This window comes from Schistocerca gregaria, chromosome 11 (assembly GCF_023897955.1).
Source record: "Schistocerca gregaria isolate iqSchGreg1 chromosome 11, iqSchGreg1.2, whole genome shotgun sequence".
Lineage (NCBI taxonomy): Eukaryota > Metazoa > Arthropoda > Insecta > Orthoptera > Acrididae > Schistocerca > Schistocerca gregaria.
Window position 1 is genome coordinate 71,674,278 of NC_064930.1, and position 21,889 is coordinate 71,696,166.

Sequence of the window (21,889 nt, forward strand, 5' to 3'; positions counted from 1 at the left end):
GATATTCACTGTACTAGTGCCGACATTGTGCATGCTCTGTTGCCTGTGTCTATGTGCCTGTGGTTCTGTCAGTGTGATCATGTGATGTATCTGACCCCAGGAATGTGTCAATAAAGTTTCCCCTTCCTGGGACAATGAATTCACGGTGTTCTTATTTCAATTTCCAGGAGTGTATTTAAAAAAGTGTAAAGTTACAGTAGAGACAATGGCTACAGGCTTCCGTCTCCGTAGCTACCTGCTGTCACTGGAGTAAACACACGGGTACAGATAGTGAGGCCACCAGAAAACAACCGAGGTGCCACAGCACCAATAACATTTTTTACTGCCCCTCTCTTTCAGTATCTGATTTCATTATTTATCCAGTGGCCGACAGTAGCTTGAAGATTTTTACACAGTAACTCCCGTTCTCTGGAAAAATGTAGGAAAATACCCTTTTATAAGTGAACACAAAAGCCTTTCGACAGTGTTCAGCCGTCCAGGTACACGAGTGGAATGTTAAAGCCGATGCCAGAGGTATCAAAATGCTGAGCAGTGAAGGAGCTCGAAGAGGAGGGTGACATGGCCTAACAACTCAGATGATTTACCATCAGTGACAGTGGCCTCGTAAGCCTGCATAGTTTTATAGCAATAACTCAGTTATGAGGGTTGAATGAAAAGTAATGCTTCCACCTTCATTAATTGGATTTGGATGGGAATATTTTAATAAATCAAACACAGAAATAATCCTAAGGATGTGATTTTTAATTACCAATATTCACTTTGCCATATAATCGCCAGCCAACTGGATACATTTCTACCAACGATGAACAAGTTTTCTGAAGCCGTCACGGAAGAAGTTGACCCTGTTTCGCCAACCACAGTCTCACAGTTCTCTCAATGTCTTCATCAGAAGTATAACGGTGTCCCAACAGATCGTCTATTATTATCGGGAACAGATGGAAGTCAGACAGTGCTAAATCTGGACTGTATGGAGGATGCCGTACGGTGAATGAGGTTCAGTCTCTGAAGTTCTACTGTGGTGGCACGTGAAGTGTGTAGTTTAGCATTGTCATGCTGCAGGAAAACATTTCTCTTTTCCTTTCGGGCCCTTGTTAGCTGTAATTTCAGAGTTTGCAGCACTGTGATGTAACGCTCTGAATTTATTGTTGTTCCACGGTCAAGGAAATCGACACGGATAACACCATCTGCTTTCAGAACACTCTGGTCACCGTGTGTCTTGAATTTCTTTTTCTGGGGCGAGTCTTTTTGTCGATATTCCGTAGACTGATGTTTTGTCTCAGGGCTGTAATGGTGTACTCGCATTTTGTGTCCTGTCACAATTGAATGGAGAAAGGCGTAACCTTCATTCTCGTAACGTGAGAGGAATTCCTGGCAAATTTCAAGTCTGTGCGCTTTCATTTCAGGAGTCGGCATCCGGGGTACCCATCATGCACAGATCTTCCAATCCCAAGCAAAGCAATAATGTGACCCACACATTCTTGTGAAATGCTGATTGTGCTTGCAATTTCTGAGTGATATGACGATCGTCTTCAATCAATCTGTCAACATTTTAGAATGAAATTTTCACTCTACAGTGGAATGTGTGGTGATATGAAACTTCCTGGCAGATTAAAACTGTGTGCCGGACCGAGACTCGAACTCGGGACCTTTGCCTTTCGCGGGCAAGTGCTCTACCAACTGAGCTACCCAAGCACGACTCACACCCCGTCCTCACAGCTTTACTTCTGGCAGTACCTCATCTCCTACCTTCCAAACTTTACAGAAGCTCTCCTGCAAACCTTGCAGAAGAGGAGAGGTTGCTGTCATAGGACATCCAACTCCATGTTTGTCACGCAGGTTAGATGTTACCGCCTCAACATTTTTAAACTTATTCGCCCAATGATGCATAGTACTCACATTGACACAATCACCATAAACTGCTTTCATTTTCTGACAAATCTTCATTGGGGTGACACCGTCTGCTGTCAACAATTCAATGACTGCACGTTGCTTAAATCGCACTGACCAACCGCCTGTGCAGGGTTCCATACTTTACACTGTAACAACACAACCGTTCAGTGCTAAGGCTTCCCACCAACTGGAGCTGTAGAGAAGAGGCTACGGAACAAGCCAGTACCTGCCACATACCAATGCTGCCAACTGTTGAAGAGTTACGAAGGTGGAGGCATTACTTTTCAGTCAACCCTCGAACTATCTAATGCCATTGCATTTTGGGGGTGCTGACAGTGATGGTTTTAATGTCACTGGGTATGGTTTTCTCTTTGTAGGTTTTTTTTTAGCAGAAAAGGAATTTATGTCACAATTTGATTAAAAGAAGGAGTCTATTGATAGGGTACGACAAGAGGCATAGAGGAATCACCAGTTTACTAATGGAGCAAAGTGTGGGGGGTAAACGCTGTAGAGGGAGAGCAAGGGTTGAATAGAGCAAGCAGGTTCGAGTAGGTGTAGGCCGCAGTAGTTATCCAGAGATGAAGGGACTTGCACAAGATAGATTAATATGGAGAGCTGCATCAAACCGGTCTTTGGACTGAAGACAACGACAGCAGTCTTTTTTATGCTCTGTTCCACATTGGAGAGCTGACTGCTTTGATTCACTCTGCAACAACTTCATCTCTTGAGTCAACCTCTCTTCATCTCAGAGTAGACTTATACTGAACATCTTCAATTATATGTGGGATGTATTTCAATGTGTGTTCCCCTACTACACTTTTTACTCTCTGCAACTCCTTCTAGTATCACAGAGGCTATTAGCTGATATCTTGACACATGTCCTATCATCCTGTCCCTACTTCTTGTATTTTTTTTCATATGATTGTTTCTCCACAAGTTCTGTGAAGGACAGCTTCTTTTCTTATCATTTCAGTCCAGCCAATTTTCAACATCCTACTGTAACACCACATCTAAAATGCTTTAGTCCTCTTCCCTTAGTTCAAGATTCACACCCGTTTAATACTGCACTTCAGGCTTCCATTCTCAGAGATATCTTCCTCAAATTATGGCCTGTGTTTGATACCAGTAGACTTCTTTTGGCCAGAAACGCCCTCTTGCCTGTGCTAGTTTGCTTCTTGCATCCACAGCTCCGTCAAATTTCTTTAAAGAAGTAATTATTCTGCACTGGGCTGGTTTATACTAGAAACCATAGTTTTATTTAATTGGTAGTTATCTAATCTTTTATTTTAATTATGAACCAAGCTGTTGCTAAACTGAATTATGGAAGTTATGTGCAGGTTCAGACAAATAAGAAATAGTAAAATACCATCCCCAGTTTGTTACATCACACAAAATTGGTGTTATATGCTTCTGTTTGTCAGCATGACATGGTACGCTTTGCTTAATATATTTTTTATTACTTACAAATAGTGGAAAGTCCAGGATAGAATAACAACAGTATTATGAAGAAGGCGCATTGCTGCATACCTTATAGAGGAGGCAGTGATTTGCAAGCAGGCACAATGAAATAACTGCTATATATTTAAGTGTCTGGCCAAAAGGCCTTCATCCTTTAGGCTGAAAGCTTAAATGTACTTCTGTCTTTTTGTTCCGCCTATCTGCAACTCAGAGTTACCTCTATGTGGTAAGTAGCGGTCTGTCCTGTTCATAGTATTGTTGTTGTTACTTGCAGTATGTGCTTATGACACACTATATGTGTTCTCAATATTTTGTTGGCAAAGTTTTTTTCATTTTCCAATGATGCAGTCACTTGTCTGCACACCACATGAGCTGTATAAGCATCTTTATTTCGTACTATTGTCAGCTTTGTAATGCATTTATATGTTGTTTGTGGTCGGTGACTATTTTTGACTGTGTGTTAATAATTATTTCCTGTCTTTGGCCAAGTTTAATGAGTTGTTACTTATATATGTTTGGTAATTGCCAGTAGTTTACTGTCTGCTATGCCATTTTGGATACTATAATCCTCTTGCATTATTGTAAATATTTCTTCTGGTAGTTTTCATGTCATTGTTCTGTTTTGAATTATGGTATTTTTTATTTGTTATTCTTCAGAGGCCTTGTTTCTTTAGAATATTTATTACTCTATGTGTGAGTTTATGTGTGTAATGTCATTGTGTATTGTGTTCCTTTTTGTGGGATGTTTTTATTGTGTGTGTGTGTGTGTGTGTGTGTGTGTGTGTGACTGAGAGAGAGAGAGAGAGAGAGAGAGAGAGAGAGAGAGAGAGAGAGAGAGAATTTTATTTTTGTGTGTGAATTGTTGGTATTCCAGTTTATCCACTCTGGAATGGAACACAAACAATATGACATAGTTAGAAGGGTCTGTGATTTGTCGATACAAATGGAGCTGTATCATCGGCAGAATACAACACTACAGGTGAGCCTCGAGGAAAATTGTTGTAGTCGCGGCACCGAGAGACTGGACCGAGGCTTGTTCAGGTCAATGATAGTGGACAACAAGCAGGACTTAAGGCTAAAAGATTGGACCCAACTCTTTGTGGTATAGAGTTTGCAGAGTCTGAGGGAACTGTTAGTGAACTATTTTTCTGCAATGTTTATGGAAGAAACTTTCTTTGTCAGATGTACAATTTTTAGGAGTGGAAAAACATAAGGACAGACCAAGTTGAAAGTTTTGCAGAATTCCAGGGCAGAGGTTAGACTTGGGTATACTCCTCCTGTGGCACCAGACTTACTTTAACTGAAACAAGATACCCCAACTAGATGGAACTCTACTTATGAAATTTTGCAGAGATTTGTTTCTTGTAAAGATCACACAATTTTGTGTCTTGCTATTTTAGTTGGAAAATTGATCACCTTAAGCTTAAAAGACACAGACTGGGAGATAATGCAGCAGGGTTTACAGATTTTGAAACTTTTTGATCAGTTAACCAAAGAGGCATCCTAGGAGAAAACAGTCTCACTTTCAAAAATTAAAATCGTGCCAAGATTAATGAAATGGCAACTAAAATCTTTTAAAGACAAAAATAAAGAATAGCCTAAATAAATAGTCATTGGTTGATAATTTGCTTAAATGGTTATCAGAGAGGTTTGGCATTATATTCAGCAATGAGTTGGTAACTTGGGTAATGTTACTGGACGCTCGATTCAAAGGCAAGGATTTTCATACGACGAAACATTTCAGGACTGCTACGAGAAGGCTCAGAAATGAAAGCATTAGTTTTTCGACAAGGGGAAAAAAAACAAATCTCATTTCTCAAACAGGTACCACTGTGACACATGAGTTTTCTTCAATCTGGGAGGAGCTGAATAAAACTATTAGTCAGCTTCAAGCAAGTCATGGCCTGTAAACTGCAGCTATTGTCAGTTTGAACAAATATTTAGTGGGGGGGGGGGGATATTTGCCTTGAAACACTGATGCCTTAAACTGGTGGGAAACAAGAAAAAGTCTTTGGCCAGTGCTGTATCAATTGGCTCTAAAAGTATTATGCATCACAGCAACAGCAGTGGCCTGTGAACGAATATTTTCAAAAGCAGGACAGATATGCTCTGAGAAGAGAAATAGGCTCACATCAACTAAAATGGATCAATTTTTATTTATGAATGACACTGTTGATTAATTTTTTCATTATGGGAAGCCATATGTTAATACTGATGGTAAATTATAACTGCAGATACACTTCAGTTACAGTTGTTATAGTTTTTATACTGTATTTTTTTCCAACAAAAGTATCAAAATACAACAAGGATGAATTTTTCCACTATATAAAAATATTTAGGGTTTTGTTGTAATATTTTCCATTTTTACAGCAGACAAAATTTAAAACTGTTGCATCTGAAAATTACTAGGCACAGAACACTACCATTATTTCAAGATAGGACCAGATCAGATAAAAATACAGGTTTAATGACCTGAGTTTTAGGTAGTGTACCTTCCTTTTACTTATTTTTGTTAGTGAATTGTGAGTCATGCAAAAGAACTAGTTCATTCCAGTGAGTGACCAGTTTGTGACGTTCGCCTGCTTTATTTCTTCGTTGATTGTCCTCGGTGTCAAGGTACTGCATTGCTACACGTCTTGAAAAATGGGGTATGTAATTTTGACACTGATTACTGCAAATGATGTAGCCGGTAGTTGTGTAGTTGCGTTTCATGGTTATTTACTTTCACTGTTCACAAATCCTCAATATTACACAGGTATATGGCCAGTGCCTTATTGTTTAACTTTCGATAAGCCTCATTAATAGTTTGCAGGCAAACCTCTACATACTGCTACAATAGTTTTCTGTTGAACATCTAGGAGCAGTCACAGCCTAATCACACAATCACAGTCTTTCAAATAAATTTAATAGACACAGTCGTTGCTTTAACACATGGCCTATGGGTGTAACACTTACTTCACAGTTAAGTTGATGCATTGTTGTTGTTCTGACCAACACAGGTCACAGGTTTCTTGTCTGAAACTCAGCCGTGGACTGACTGCCTCAATACCAAAAATCAGGCCCTTCTATATCCTCACAATAATAGGTACTGAAACTATACGTTGTTCGATGTTTCATTTACAGAAATTGCAATTCAAACTTAACACATTCTATTAACTGAATACATTGAAAAATTGGTTATTTTTAACAGTTTCTTCTACTACAAGAGTTAGGCCAAATTATTTGTTTAAATACTGAAATTAACAGATATAATTACGCAAACAATGCTTTTGACAAAACTGTTGATTACTTTGGAATTAATTAAGGACTGGCTTTGCTAACATGTTTTCGAATAGTCAAATAGATCCCTTAAGCATAATGTTAGTTGTTCCTCCAAATGTTTAAAATTAGTACAGAATTTATATTTGTTTATAAGTCAACAATAGAATTTAAGTTACAAAACAATTACTGATTTCACCCTATAACAAAAGATATTAAATAGGAATAGTTGAAATAGAGTAGAAAATCAATTACAGAATTTGATCTTGTGTTATATTCTTTAAAACTGAGGGTCAACCTTTCTCTTTTTTGGAAATGCAGATTATACTCAGATATGCCTCCCCCCATGAACCATGGACATTGCTGTTGGTGGGGAGGCTTGCGTGCCTCAGCGATACAGATAGCCGTACCATAGGTGCAACCACAATGGAGGGGTATCTGTTGAGAGGCCAGACAAACGTGTGGTTCCTGAAGAGGGGCAGCAGCCTTTTCAGTAGTTGCAGGGGCAACAGTCTGGATGATTGACTGATCTGGCCTTGTAACACTAACCAAAATGACCTTGCTGTTGCGGTACTGCGAATGGCTGAAAGCAAGGAGAAACTACAGCCGTAATTTTTCCTGAGGGCATGCAGCTTTACTGTATGGTTAAATGATGATGGCGTCCTCTTGGGTAAAATATTCCGGAGTCCCCCATTCGGATGGTGGGGACTACTCAAGAGGACGTTGTTATCAGGAGAAAGAAAACTGGCATTCTACGGATTGGAGTGTGAAATGTCAGATCCCTTAATCGGGCAAGTAGGTTAGAAAATTTAAAAAGGGAAATAGATAGGTTAAAGTTAGATATAGTGGGAATTAGTGAAGTTCGGTGGCAGGAGGAACAAGACTTCTGGTCAGGTGAATACAGGGTTATAAATATAAAATCAAATAGGGGTAATGCAGGAGTAGGTTTAATAATGAATTTAAAAAAATAGGAGTGTGGATAAGCTACTACAAACAGCATAATGAACGTATTACAGTGGCCAAGATAGACACGAAGCCCATGCTTACTACAGTAGTACAAGTTTATATGCCAACTAGCTCTGCAGATGACGAAGAAATTGAAGAAATGTATGATGAGACAAAAAAAAAATTATTCAGGTAGTGAAGGGAGACGAAAATTTAATAGTCATGGGTGACTGGAATTCGACAGTAGGAAAAGGGAGAGAAGGAAACATAGTAGGTGAATATGGATTGGGGATAAGAAATGAAAGAGGTAACCGACTGGTAAAATTTAGCACAGAACAAATCTAATCATAGCTAACACTTGGTTCAAGAATCATAAAAGAAGGTTATGTACAAGGAAGAATCCTGGAGATACTAAAAGGTATCAGATAGATTATATAATGGTAAGACAGATATTTAGGAACCAGGTTTCAAATTGTAGGTCATTTCCAGGGGCAGATGTGGAGCCTGGCCACAATCTATTGGTTATGAACTGTAGATTAAAAACTGCAAAAAGTTGGGAATTTAAGGAGATGGGACCTGGATAAACTGACTAAACCAGAGGTTGCACAGAGTTTCAGGGAGAGCATAAGGGAACAATTGACAGGAATGGGGGAAAGAAATACAGTAGAAGAGGAATGGGTAGCTTTGAGGGATGAAGTAGTGCAGGCAGCAGAGGATCAAGTAGGTAAAAAGATGAGGGCTAGTAGGAATCGTTGGGCAACAGAAGAAATATTGAATTTAATTGATGAAAGGAGAAAATATAAAAATGCATTAAATGAAGCAGGTAAAAAGGAATACAAACGTCTCAAAAATGAAATCGACAGGAAGTGCAAAATGGCTAAGCAGGCATGGCTAGAGGAGAAATGTAAGGATGTAGATACTTATCTCACTAGCGGTAAGATAGATACAGCCTACAGGAAAATTAAAGAGACCTTTGGAGAAAAGAGGACCACTTGTATGAATATCAAGAGCTCAGATGGAAACCCAGTTCTAAGCAAAGAGGGGAAAGCAGAAATGTGGAAAGAGTATATAGAGCATCTATACAAGGGTGATGTACTTGAGGACAATATTATGGAAATGGAAGAGGATGTAGATCAAGATGAAATGGGAGATACGATACTGTGTTAAGAGTTTGACAGAGCACTGAAAGACCTGAGTCAAAACAAGGCCCAGGGAGTAGACAACATTCCATTAGAACTACTGACGGCCTTGGGAGAGCCAGTCCTGACAAAACTCCACCATCTGGTGAGCAAGATGTAACAGACAGGCGAAATACCCTCAGACTGCAAGAAGAATATAATAATTCCAATCCCAAAGACAAATGTGAAAATTACCGAACTGTCAGTTTAATAAGCCACTGCTGCAAAATACTAACGCGAATTCTTTACAGGCGAATGGAAAAACTGGTAGAAGCCGACCTCGTGGAAGATAAGTTTGGATTCCGTAGAAATGTTGGAACACGTGAGGCAATACTGACCTTACGACTTATCTTAGAAGAAAGATTAAGGAAAGGCAAACCTACATTTCTAGCATTTGTAGACTTAGAGAAAGCTTCTGACAGTGTTGACTGGACTACTCTCTTTCAAATTCTAAAGGTGGCAGGGGTAAAATACAGGGAGTGAAAGGCTATTTACAATTCGTACAGAAACCAGAAGGCAGTTATAAGAGTCGAGGGGCATGAAAGGGAAGCAGTGGTTGGGAAGGCAGTGAGACAGGGTTGTAGACTGGAGTAGGTATTAAAATTCAGGGAGAAGAAATAAAAACTTTGAGGTTCGCCGACAACATTGTAATTCTGTCAGAGACAGCAGAGGATTTGGAAGAGCACTTGAACAGAATGGACAGTGTCTTGAGAGGAGGATATAAGATGAACATCAACAAAAGCAAAACGCGGATAATGGAATGTAGTCAAATTAAGACGGGGTGTTGCTGAGGAAATTAGATTAGGAAATGAGACACTTAAAGTAGTAAAGGAGTTTTGCTGTTTGGGGAGCAAAATAACTGATGATAGTAGAAGTAGAGAGGACATAAAATGTAGACTGGCAATGGGAAGGAAAGGGTTTCTAAAAAGGGAAATTTGTTAACATCGAGTATAGATTTTAGTGTCAGGAAGTCGTTTCTGAAAGTATTTGTATGGAGCATAGCCATGTATGGAAGTGAAGCGTGGACGATAACTAGTTTGGACAAGAAGAGAATAGAATCTTTCAAAATGTGGTGCTACAGAAGAATGTTGAAGATTAGGTGGGTAGATCACGTAACTAATGAGGAGGTATTGAATAGGATTGGGGAGAAGAGAAGTTTGTGGCACAACTTGACTAGAAGAAGGGATCAGTTGGTAGGACATGTTCTGAGGCATCGAGGGATCACAAATTTAGCATTGGAGGGTAAAAATCTTAGAGGGAGACCAATAGATGAATACACTAAGCAGATTCAGAAGGATGTAGGTTGCAGTAGGTACTGGGAGATGATGAAGCATGCACAGGATATATTAGCATGAAGAGCTGCATCAAACCAGTCTCAGGACTGAAGACCACAACAACAACAACAACAACAACAACTCAGATATGATAATGGTAATTAGAAGGGAAGTAAAAATATCTCATCTTGTTTCGTGACAAGCTCTGATTCGATTTCTGAAAAGAACCATTGTGTCAGTATCACCCAGATCTAAACACGTGCAGTTATCTCACAAATGGCTTGTTTGTGGACCTAGGTTTATTCCTATTGCTGAACAGTTGCAGTTTTTGCCACTAATTGTAATACGCTGTGTACACACATGAAAAGCAGGATGGTGTATATGGCTTAACATCCCCTTTTTTTTCCTGAACAGTTCACGATATCAAAACAAGGTTTGTGATATGTCATAATGTCCAGAAGGGCATGTAATTCTGTTAGGTGTGTAAGTTGCCATTGCTTTTATTTAAGCTAACTCACCTACTATGGCTGTCTGATTTTTAATAGGTAATCGGACATGACGGTTGCAACAGTGTGGAGGATACACACATCATTTTGATAAAGTTCTTAACCCCTATGCCTGCTGACATGTGCCCCGTCTACAGTCCCCACAGTTTTCATAAAAACACTGACCAAAATACTGTCATTAACATGGCAAAGGTAAACGAAGTTCACATTGATTTGACTGTATGTGCTTTATTGTACTCAAACCACAAGCAAGGTTATCTCTCTGAGCATAACCGCACTCACTCTGCAGTTTCATTTATGCGTTTAGCACTTTTCAATCGATGTTCCGGTTGCTGGTAAGTTCCTTACCGTTGGTCACAATTTAAAACCATCTTCTGACTATTCAAATAATTTCAGGTCCTCAGAATAATGCCTTTTATTCCTGATCGCATACTGTGTGCACATTCATGGGCCTCTCTTTAAGAAGGCTCAGATGAGACTACATCACCCAAAGCAAATGGTGGGTGTCGAGCAGTAACGTGCTAGTACAAAGGGGCTTGCCCGTCAGTGATGCTAACTCACTGAATCCAAGATGTGTAAGGGTACATTCAATCTCTCTCTGGGACAGGATCAATATCAGTACCCTTACAGGTGATAAATGCTATTAATTCTTCTACTGACTGATATACTGAAGCAAACTTTTTTTTAGTACAATAATATACTTTTTTAAAAATATCGTTCAAAAGCACTTAAAGTATGTGTATTAGTCTCTGAGTCATGCTGTAGCGCATGCTAAGCTACAGGGTATCTGTGTCCCTAACACAAATGGTTATTCTACCCCATCTGTCCAAAAAGTTTTGAAAGTGGATTAATAAAAAATAGAGGAAAGTTATTACGGTGGTTTCAGGTATTGTATTCTACATAGTTTCCCCCTCCATCTGCCCCACGTAAGTATAACATGCACAATGTTCATACAACCACGACACTACCGAGAAAGTACCTCTTTGGGATGTCATTCAGTTTGCACATCCCTTTGGTTCAAGTGTTGGTTACATTGTGAAAGTGCTAACCCTTCAGATTATTTTCAGAAAAGAATTGTCTGTGATTTGCAATTCAGTTGAGTTGCTGCAGTCGTTTTTGTTTGTGAATCAAGGTGTGCGGGACAAACTTTGCACGTAATTTTCTCTTTTTCAAAACATTCTGAAAAATGTCTTGAACACTTGGTTTAGAGATGTTGCTCCGTGTCAGTTTGTGACACAGTGACATTGACACACTGTGGCCACATGCTGACCATTTAACACTGGCTTCTCACAATTGACTGGTTGAGTGCATATGTGTTGTTATAGTTTCTAGTTGGAGCTGCCACCATAGTTACTGCACTGACATTGCTCATACACTAGGAATAACGTCAGTATCTGAACTTTTTGAATGAGCCATGTAGAATCTCTATTGTTTACCTTCTAAAATGTGTTCAGTGCACAGCTTCTTACATGGAAATGACTAGCACTAAGCTGGCTCAGTGAATGGATGGGCACAGAAGAATTGTCTGCCTCGGGTATTGTAAGGGTACAGAATTATTTTATAATTGCGGAATGGATAGGGAACGTGCTTTTACCTTGACCTTTTAAATAACTGAATAATTGTGCTCATTTACATATAGGATTTGTTAAAATGAATTAGTTATGTGTTTAATACTATTCTAGCTCTGGTCTGTGTGTTCTTTTATGTTTGAGGTGCTAGACAGTCGCCGTGCAGCAGTGTGAGATGGCCACCGGACACACTTATGTACATTATCACAAGTATACCTATCAGAGTCTGCAGTGATCTTTGCTGCATGTTGGAGTTCATTCTGTGTTGAAGTTTCACGGTATTGGGCTTCTGATGGGAAACACTGAAGGAGTGAGTGTTGTTAATCAGGCTTTGAACAGCAAGCTTGTAATTCCACAATTGTTAAACTGGACAGTTGTTAATATGGAAATTGTTAAATCTGGCTACAAAGTTTATAAATTCATTGTTTGTGTGACGTGTTTTCCTCCATATTTATTTCAATAGTAATCGATTACTGTGCGGTAAGATTGACTTCAGAGTGAGATTCCAATCAACGAATTTCAATTCCACTGTCAAGAAATTTGACAGAAACCCTTTCAAGTCGCGACTGCCGCTTTCAAGCCTGTAAGCAGTATGGAAGTAGTAGTTTGGCAGAAGAGTGCATAATATAATTATTGCAAGAAACTAGATACTCGAGACTACAATGTACCCGCACCTTGTAAGCAATGACAACATTATGTCAGTATAACCAGTGAATTCTTCAAGTGAAGAACCTGACAGCTGCAAGCAGTTACAATAAAGTGATGGTTTTACTGCAGAGCAGTATTAGCAACTGTGAAAAATAAACGTCCATTCATCTAACAAATGTAATGACTGAATTTATAGCCTACATTACCTTTTGTAAACAACAGTATTAGCTATTGGCAATGGGAAGGGTGAAAGGCAAGTATGGTACGGCCTTAATCAACCCTATTCATAAATTAAGAAATTTGAAGTAAAGGAATGTCCAGAAGGACATCCAGACTGATCCAGGGAACAAGAGGAGTACGAGTAATACTTGGCCTAATTTATACCAGAAATATACACTGAAGAGCCAGCGAAACTGGTACATGTGCCTAATATTGTGGAGGGTCCCCGCAAGCACACAGAAGAGCTGCAACACGATGTGGCATGGACTCGACTAATGTCTGAAGTGATGCTAGAGGGAATTGACTCCATGAATCTGGCAGGGCTGAACATAAATCCATAAGAGTACAATGGGGTGGAGATCTCTTCTGAACAGCACTTTGCAAGGCATCCCAGGGTATGCTCAATAATTTTCATGTCTGGGGAGTTTGGTGGCAAATGGAAGCATATAAACTGAAGAGTGTTGCTGCAGCCACTCTGTTGCAATTCCGGTGTATGGTGTGTAGCATTGTACTGCTGGAATTGCCCAAGTCTGTCAGAATGAACAATTGACATGAATGGATGCAGGTTATCAGATAGGATACTTAAGTATGCGTCACCTGTCAGAGTCATATCTAGACACATCAGGGGCCATATCATTCCAACTGCACATGCCCCACTCCATTACAGATACTCCACCAGCTTGAGCAGTCCGCTGCTGACATGCAGGGTTCATGGGTTCAAGAGGTTGTCTCCATACCCATACACACCCATCTGCTCGATACAATTTGAAAGGAGACTCCTTTGACCAGGCAACATGTTTTTTAAATGTTGATAACCTGCCATTGTAGCAGCAGTAACCGATATAACAACTGTGCCAGACACTTGTTGTCTTATATAGGTGTTGCGATCATAGTGCCGTATTTGCCTGTTTACATATCTACGTATTTGAATATGCATGCCTATACCATTTTTTTTAGCATTTCAGTGTATAAATATATGCTGCTGAAAAAAACCATTAGTATACCTGGAAAGACAACGTCGATTTTGATCCGAAGATGACTTATGCCACCTGAAAGATTATAGGTGTACTGATAATGGTTTCAACACCAACTGTCAACAGATAACGTAATGGCATAGCAACCAGAGTGCCATCTGTTTCTACCTTTCTAATAGCGAATGCTCGCAGCCAAAAGGCCCAGTGTGGTGCAAACTGCAACTGTGCCAGGAGATGCATTCATGCTTCCTGTGGCCAACTGGGTGAGTTTGAAAGGGGCGAAATTGTGACCTTCCAAATGGCAGGATGGTCCTTTTGGAGAATTGCCATACATGTTGGATGTGCTGTATCAGTTGTGCAGTGATGATGGTGTCAGTGGTCATGTGAACGCCCTGAATAAAATTCTTGGTTTTCAAGCCACAATAATTTGAATAAAATTATCCCCTTTCGAGAATATTTTATTCAGATATGAAACTGAGGACACGTGTGAAGATTCTCACAGCCATATATGAGATTCTGTATGTCCACCAAGCACAGACAGCCACCAGGATTGTCATATTTTAAGAGCAACAACAGCAGACTTAACAGCTACCACAGAACAGATAAGAGGGGTTGTGAGAGCCCAGATGTGTCAACGTGAACTGTTGCAAACTGGGTGTTAGTAGTGGGGCTCTGGGCATGCAAGTGATGGTTTGCTGCATGTAAAATGTAGACCTAGCGAGTGCTGCCTTGCAGAGTGCACCTGTCCAAAACTCACTGGCCCTATTCCGGTCCTTAAGGTCTCGGGTGTGATAAGTTACAACTCTCGTTAACCTGTGGTATTTTCTGGAGGAGATGCTATCCAGCACTTGGTATGAGCAGCATACTGTTAGATCCATTCTTTTGACATTCTTGCAGCAGGAAGGTGATGTGTTGTTCCCACAGCATAATGTTCACCCACACACTGCCTGTGAAACTTGATGTACTCTGCAAGATAGCAGCAACTTTCCTGGCAAGATCTTGACTTGCCAGTCGGGCATGTGTGTGGTATGATGAGATGAGAAGTGACTCATGCGATTTGACAGCCAACTCTTGTTACAGAACTACATGAACAGTTTGATCATGCATGGCATAATGTATCCCAGGACAATATTTGCCATCTGCACAATCGACTGGATGTTGTAGTCAGTGCCTACGTTGCCACCCACAGAGGCTACGCCACATACTAATATGGATGTACAGAACTTGTGCTGTCAGTCTGTGAATGTAATCATTTCAAGTACTCCATATGCATTGTTGCAGCAGTATATCTTGAGTGAAGTGGAAACCTTTAAAAGGGTGTACTAATTTTTTTCTGGGAGTGTATATGTAAATAGAGGACTCCGGAAGTTTGGTTGATGGAAATAGATTATTGGAAGCTGTTGTAGTCACCAATGGTGAATAAGGTGTTAGGGTATTTGGCTTTAAGTCTGAAGGCCTGCGAGCCTGAGCTGAGGGGTGGCATGTGGAAGAATGAGTTAAAAGATGTAGTACTGGTGTATTACTGAAGCTGTGGTCTAGATGTATGATAGGTTGCTACTAGCATTATTTGATTTAGGTAGGAAGCTGACAATGTTCTGGGTATTAGTCAGGGGGATATGTGAGTAATAGGTGACTTTGAAAAGAATAACAGGAGTACCAATTTGATATGGCCCATTCAATGAGTTTGGAATCCAGGATCTTGTGGTTAGAGAGACCATAGGATTAACACTATTGCATCAGCTGTGTTTGTTATTATGTTACCAAGTGCCTGAGTGGAGCCCTAAGTTTTGGGTGTGAAACAGTATGGAAAATGATAAAAACCTAAAGCACTACAATTATTATATGTTTATTATTATGGGATAAGGTGTTTCTAACCTATTGGAGAAGTTAAAAAATTACTATGGTGGATTTCTGTAGTTTTCAATGTGAAGATACCTGTAAGTAAAATAAGTACATTGAGACTTTGACGTCAATAGCTGCCCAGAAAGTGGTAACTAATGTTATTGCAGACACATTAAATGGATTAATTTGGGTAATTTTTCTTAAAACAATAATTGGAATACTAATAACACGTGGAGAATTTGGAAATTTTTGAAGTGCGTAGGCCTAGAGCACCATTATTTGATAATGACGCCTCACTGGATGGTACGTATTCACAATTATTTAAACTGATGCAACTATACATTGTACTTGAGTGTGTGGCAAACTGCACTGGATGGGGTAACTAATGTAGATGTTGGCGTAGTAACGGCTGACTAGCTTCCATACTCAGAGCAGCGTCATTGTGTAGTTGTAGTGGTGGACAATATTTTGATTAGAAGTTAAGTTTTGCCCTACAAAAGTACAAGGGACTATATAATTACAAGAATATCACAACTCATACTAAGTAGGTACAACTAACTAGAACAAGGAGGTTAATAGCATTAGTCATTGCAAAGCTATGATGGAGAGAAATTAACTGGATTGAGGTCATGTGTGACATTTAATGAGTGCAAATTGGATGTTGGACATGAAGTAGTTATAAATATACAGTATAACCACAGAAATACATTATTCAGAGGAGATTTACTGACTACGCAAAATACGAGGGTAATCCCAAAACTAAGGTCTCCTATTTTCTTTTTATAAGTATGTACACCTGTTTATTTCTACAGTGGTTTACATCATTTTACAGCTTGAACATTTAGCTATTTTTTGACATAATCACCATTTCTGTCAGTGCATTTTTGTAGATGCTGTGGCAGTTTTTGTATGCCCATGTCATACCAGCTCGCCACCATGCTGTTCAGAACGTTATGAACCTGTTCTTTCACCTTGATGTTGGAGCTGAATCGCTGGGACCACAATTATTGCTGTGGGAGTCTGAAAAAACTCAAACGGGCAATTCAGAACTGGAGAAGAGGAATGTTGAGCAAGGGACTACACATTCTCCATGAGAATGCTCACCCACACATCGCTCGGCAAACCGTTGCTCTCCTGCAACAGTTTCAGTGGAACATAATCACCCACTCACCCTGTAGTCCTGTCTTGGCATCCAGTGACTATCACCTGTTCCCTAAGTTAAAAGAACATTTGGCTGGAAAGCGATTCAGCTCCAACGACGAGGTGAAATAAGAGGATCATAACTTTCCGAACAACATGGCGGCGAGCTGGTATGACACGGGCATACAAAAACTGCTACAGCGTCGACAAAAATGCATCAACAGAAATGGTGATTATGTCGAAAAATAACGAAATGTCCAAGCTGTAAACTGATGTGAACAATTGTAGAAATAAACAGGTCTATGTACTTATAAAAAAATAGGAGACCTTACTTTTGGGATTACCCTCGTAGATAGTTGTTTGAGAATGTTTTATATGTGGTTCATGTAGATTTTCAAAATTTGTGTTGTATTATTAAGACTCAGTGTAGAAATAAGGAACAACATATTTTGTTGTAGTAAATAGTCTATGAAAATAGAAGTGTTACGAACTCTGACACAATTACTTAATTGTAGGGGTGCAGATGTATGGATACAGAATTATGTTATATTTTTGGAATGGATAGGTAGAATAACCTCCCCCCATGAACCATGGACCTTGCCGTTGGTGGGGAGGCTTGCGTGCCTCAGCGATACAGATGGCCGTACCGTAGGTGCAACCACAACGGAGGGGTATCTGTTGAGAGGCCAGACAAACGTGTGGTTCCTGAAGAGGGGCAGCAGCCTTTTCAGTAGTTGCAGGGGCAACAGTCTGAATGATTGACTTACCTGCCCTCGTAACACTAACCAAAACGACCTTGCTGTGCTGGTACTGCGAACCGCTGAAAGCAAGGGGAAACTACAGCCGTAATTTTTCCCGAGGACATGCAGCTTTACTGTATGATTAAATGATGATGGCATCCTCTTGGGTAAAATATTCCGGAGGTAAAATAGTCCCCCATTCGGATCTCCGGGCGGGGACTACTCAGGAGGATGTCGTTATCAGGAGAAAGAAAACTGGCGTTCTACGGATCGGAGCGTGGAATGTCAGATCCCTTAATCGGGCAGGTAGGTTAGAAAATTTAAAAAGGGAAATGGATAGGTTAAAGTTAGATATAGTGGGAATTAGTGAAGTTCGGTGGCAGGAGGAACAAGTCGTCTGGTCAGGTGACTACAGGGTTATAAACACAAAATCAAATAGGGGTAATGCAGGAGTAGGTTTAATAATGAATAGGAAAATAGGAATGCGGGTAAGCTACTACAAACAGCATAGTGAATGCATTACAGTGGCCAAGATAGACACGAAGCCCACACCTACTACAGTAGTACAAGTTTATATGCCAACTAGCTCTGCAGATGATGAAGAAATTGAAGAAATGTACGATGAGATAAAAGAAATTATTCAGATAGTCAAGGGAGACGAAAATTTAATAGTCATGGGTGACTGGAATTCGAGTGTAGGAAAAGGGAGAGAAGGAAACATAGTAGGTGAATATGGATTGGGGCTAAGAAATGAAAGAAGAAGCCGCCTAGTAGAATTTTGCACAGAGCACAACTTAATCATAGCTAACACTTGGTTTAAGAATCATGAAAGAAGGTTGTATACGTGGAAGAACCCTGGAGATACTAAAAGGTATCAGATAGATTATATAATGGTAAGACAGAGATTTAGGAACCAGGTTTTAAGTTGTAAGACATTTCCAGGGGCAGATGTGGACTCTGACCACAATCTATTGGTTATGACCTGTAGATTAAAACTGAAGAAACTGCAAAAATGTGGGAAATTAAGGAGATGGGACCTGGATAAACTGAAAGAACCAGAGGTTGTACAGTTTCAGGGAGAGCATAAGGGAACAATTGACAGGAATAGGGGAAAGAAATACAGTAGAAGAAGAATGGGTAGCTCTGAGGGATGTAGTAGTGAAGGCAGCAGAGGATAAAGTAGGTACAAAGACGAGGGCTGCTAGAAATCCTTGGGTAACAGAAGAAATATTGAATTTAATTGATGAAAGGAGAAAATATAAAAATGCAGTAAATGAAGCAGGCAAAAAGGAATACAAACGTCTAAAAAATGAGATCAACAGGAAGTGCAAAATGGCTAAACAGGGATGGCTAGAGGACAAATGTAAGCATGTAGAAGCTTATCTCACTAGGGGTAAGATAGATACTGCCTACAGGAAAATTAAAGAGACCTTTGGAGAGAAGAGAACCACGTGTATGAATATCAAGAGCTCAGGTGGCAACCCAGTTCTAAGCAAAGAAGGGAAGGCAGAAAGGTGGAAGGAGTATATAGAAGGTTTATACAAGGGCGATGTGCTTGAGGACAATATTATGGAAATGGAAGAGGATGTAGATGAAGACGAAATGGGTGATACGATACTGCGTGAAGAGTTTGACAGAGCACTGAAAGACCTGAGTCGAAACAAGACCCCCGGAGTAGACAACATTCCATTAGAACTACTGACGGCCTTGGGACAACCACTCCTGACAAAACTCTACCAGCTGGTGAGCAAGATGTATGAGACAGGCGAAATACCCTCAGACTTCAAGAAGAATATAATAATTCCAATCCCAAAGAAAGCAGGTGCTGACAGATGTGAAAATTACCGAACTATCAGTTTAATAAGCCACGGCTGCAAAATACTAACGCGAATTCTTTACAGACGAATGGAAAAACTGGTAGATGCAGACCTCGGGGAAGATCAGTTTGGATTCCGTCGAAATGTTGGAACACGTGTGGCAATACTGACCTTACGGCTTATCTTAGAAGAAAGATTAAGAAAAGGCAAACCTACGTTTCTAGCATTTGTGGACTTAGAGAAAGCTTTTGACAATGTTGACTGGAATACTCTTTTTCAAATTCTAAAGGTGGCAGGGGTAAAATACAGGGAGCGAAAGGCTATTTATAATTTGTACAGAAACCAGATGGCAGTCATAACAGTTGAGGGGCATGAAAGGGAAGCAGTGGTTGGGAAAGGAGTGAGACAGGGTTGTAGCCTCTCCCCAATGTTATTCAATCTGTATATGGAGCAAGCAGTAAAGGAAACAAAAGAAAAATTTGGAGTAGGTATTAAAATTCATGGAGACGAAGTAAAAACTTTGAGGTTCGCCGATGACGTTGTAATTCTGTCAGAGACGGCAAAGGACTTAGAAGAGCAGTTGAACGGAATGGACAGTGTCTTGAAAGGAGGATATAAGATGAACATTAACAAAAGCAAAACGAGGATAATGGAATGTAGTCAAATTAAATCGGGTGATGCTGAGGGAATTAGATTAGGAAATGAGACACTTAAAGTAGTAAAGGAGTTTTGCTATTTAGGAAGTAAAATAACTGATGATGGTCGAAGTAGAGAGGATATAAAATGTAGACTGGCAATGGCAAGGAAAGCGTTTCTGAAGAAGAGAAATTTGTTAACATCGAATATAGATTTATGTATCAGGAAGTCGTTTCTGAAAGTATTTGTTTGGAGTGTAGCCATTTATGGAAGTGAAACATGGACGATAACTGGTTTGGACAAGAAGAGAATAGAAGCTTTCGAAATGTGGTGCTACAGAAGAATACTGAAGATAAGGTGGATAGAGCACGTAACTAATGAGGAGGTATTGAATAGGATTGGGGAGAAGAGAAGTTTGTGGCACAACTTGACTAGAAGAAGGGATCAGTTGGTAGGACATGTTTTGAGGCATCAAGGGATCACAAATTTAGCATTGGAGGGCAGCGTGGAGGGTAAAAATCATAGAGGGAGACCGAGAGATGAGTACACTAAGCAGATTCAGAAGGATGTAGGTTGCAGTAGGTACTGGGAGATGAAGCAGCTTGCACAGGATAGAGTAGTATGGAGAGCTGCATCAAACCAGTCTCAGGACTGAAAACAACAACAACAAGGTATAATAAGTGAACCCTTGACATTTTAACTAATTGAGTAATTGTTTTCAGTGACATGTATCAATTCTATTCTGCGTTTGCTTTGTGCACTCTTTTTTGTTTAAGGTGCTGCAGGGGCATTGCGTGGTGACACGAGACTGCCACCCGACGTGCTTATGACTTCACAAGTGTATGTCTCGGAATCTGCAGTGCCATGTGCTGCATTATTGGGTTCTTCAGTGGGAAGTGGTGTTGGGCTTCCCGAGAATGTAGAGCTTCTTTGAGACATTGTGAAACACAGAAGAAGGGAGTAATGTTAATCAGACTTTGAATAGCAAGCACATACCTGGGAACTGTAAAAGGATTTGTTGCTTGTGAGAAATGTATTCCTCTGTACTTATCCCAATAGCAATTGGCTACTTCAGCTGATTGGAAATAACAGACAACCATTTGCGAAATATGGGTTTATTACACCTTGACTATCTTTTCGACAATTTTAAAACTGTCCTCTTCAGGAGATATTGTACCTATTAAAAAATATTACAACAGTGTGTGTAAGAACAGTTGCGGTATCATTATGATAAAAAAGATTACAGGAAATGTTTACAAATAATTTTAGTGAAGCATACTCATGTAGAATCGTATATTATCTATAACCAATGTGGGAACTGTTGACTTTGTCTAGGACATGTGTGTCCTTCTCTTAATCACGATTTAAAGTACATGATATAAAAGTAGTAGCTATCTACTTTCGAGATTTGTCTGAAAACCTTTTAAAATACCACACATTTCACAGTGAATCAAACGTGCAGTATGTCAGTTGAAAGATTGTGTGTGTGTGTGTGTGTGTGTGTGTGTGTGTGTGTGTGTGTGTGTGTGTGTGTGTGTGTGTGTGACATTTAAATATAAAACATGGCATCGGATCCTACAGTGCGTATGTATGTCATGTACAGAGCTAATGACACGCGCTGACTGGCTGAAGAGTAGTGACACTGGCCTTAAGTTGCCTCTGGTAGATGGTATAGCCCCAACGAGTAGGTGTGTGGTTTCACAAGTACAAGTTAATTACTAGAATTAACATTTTACTAAAATGTTGAGAGGGGGAGAGGAGAGGGGAGGAAGGGTAAGAAAGTGTGCCAGTGATGT

General features: G+C 39.9%; 1 long non-coding RNA gene across 2 annotated transcripts in view; it reads left to right on the forward strand.

Annotated features, from left to right (window-relative positions):
• LOC126295220 (uncharacterized) overlaps positions 1-20,990 on the forward strand; it is a 49,830-nt gene extending 28,840 nt beyond the window's left edge. The window contains exons 3-4 of one of the 2 annotated variants that reach the window (XR_007552422.1): positions 12,222-12,387; positions 20,870-20,990. This is a non-coding gene — a long non-coding RNA (uncharacterized LOC126295220). The remainder of the gene's footprint in view (positions 1-12,221; positions 12,388-20,869) is intronic. The other variant, XR_007552423.1, reaches the window with a different exon arrangement.
• The last annotated feature ends 899 nt before the right edge of the window (positions 20,991-21,889 follow it).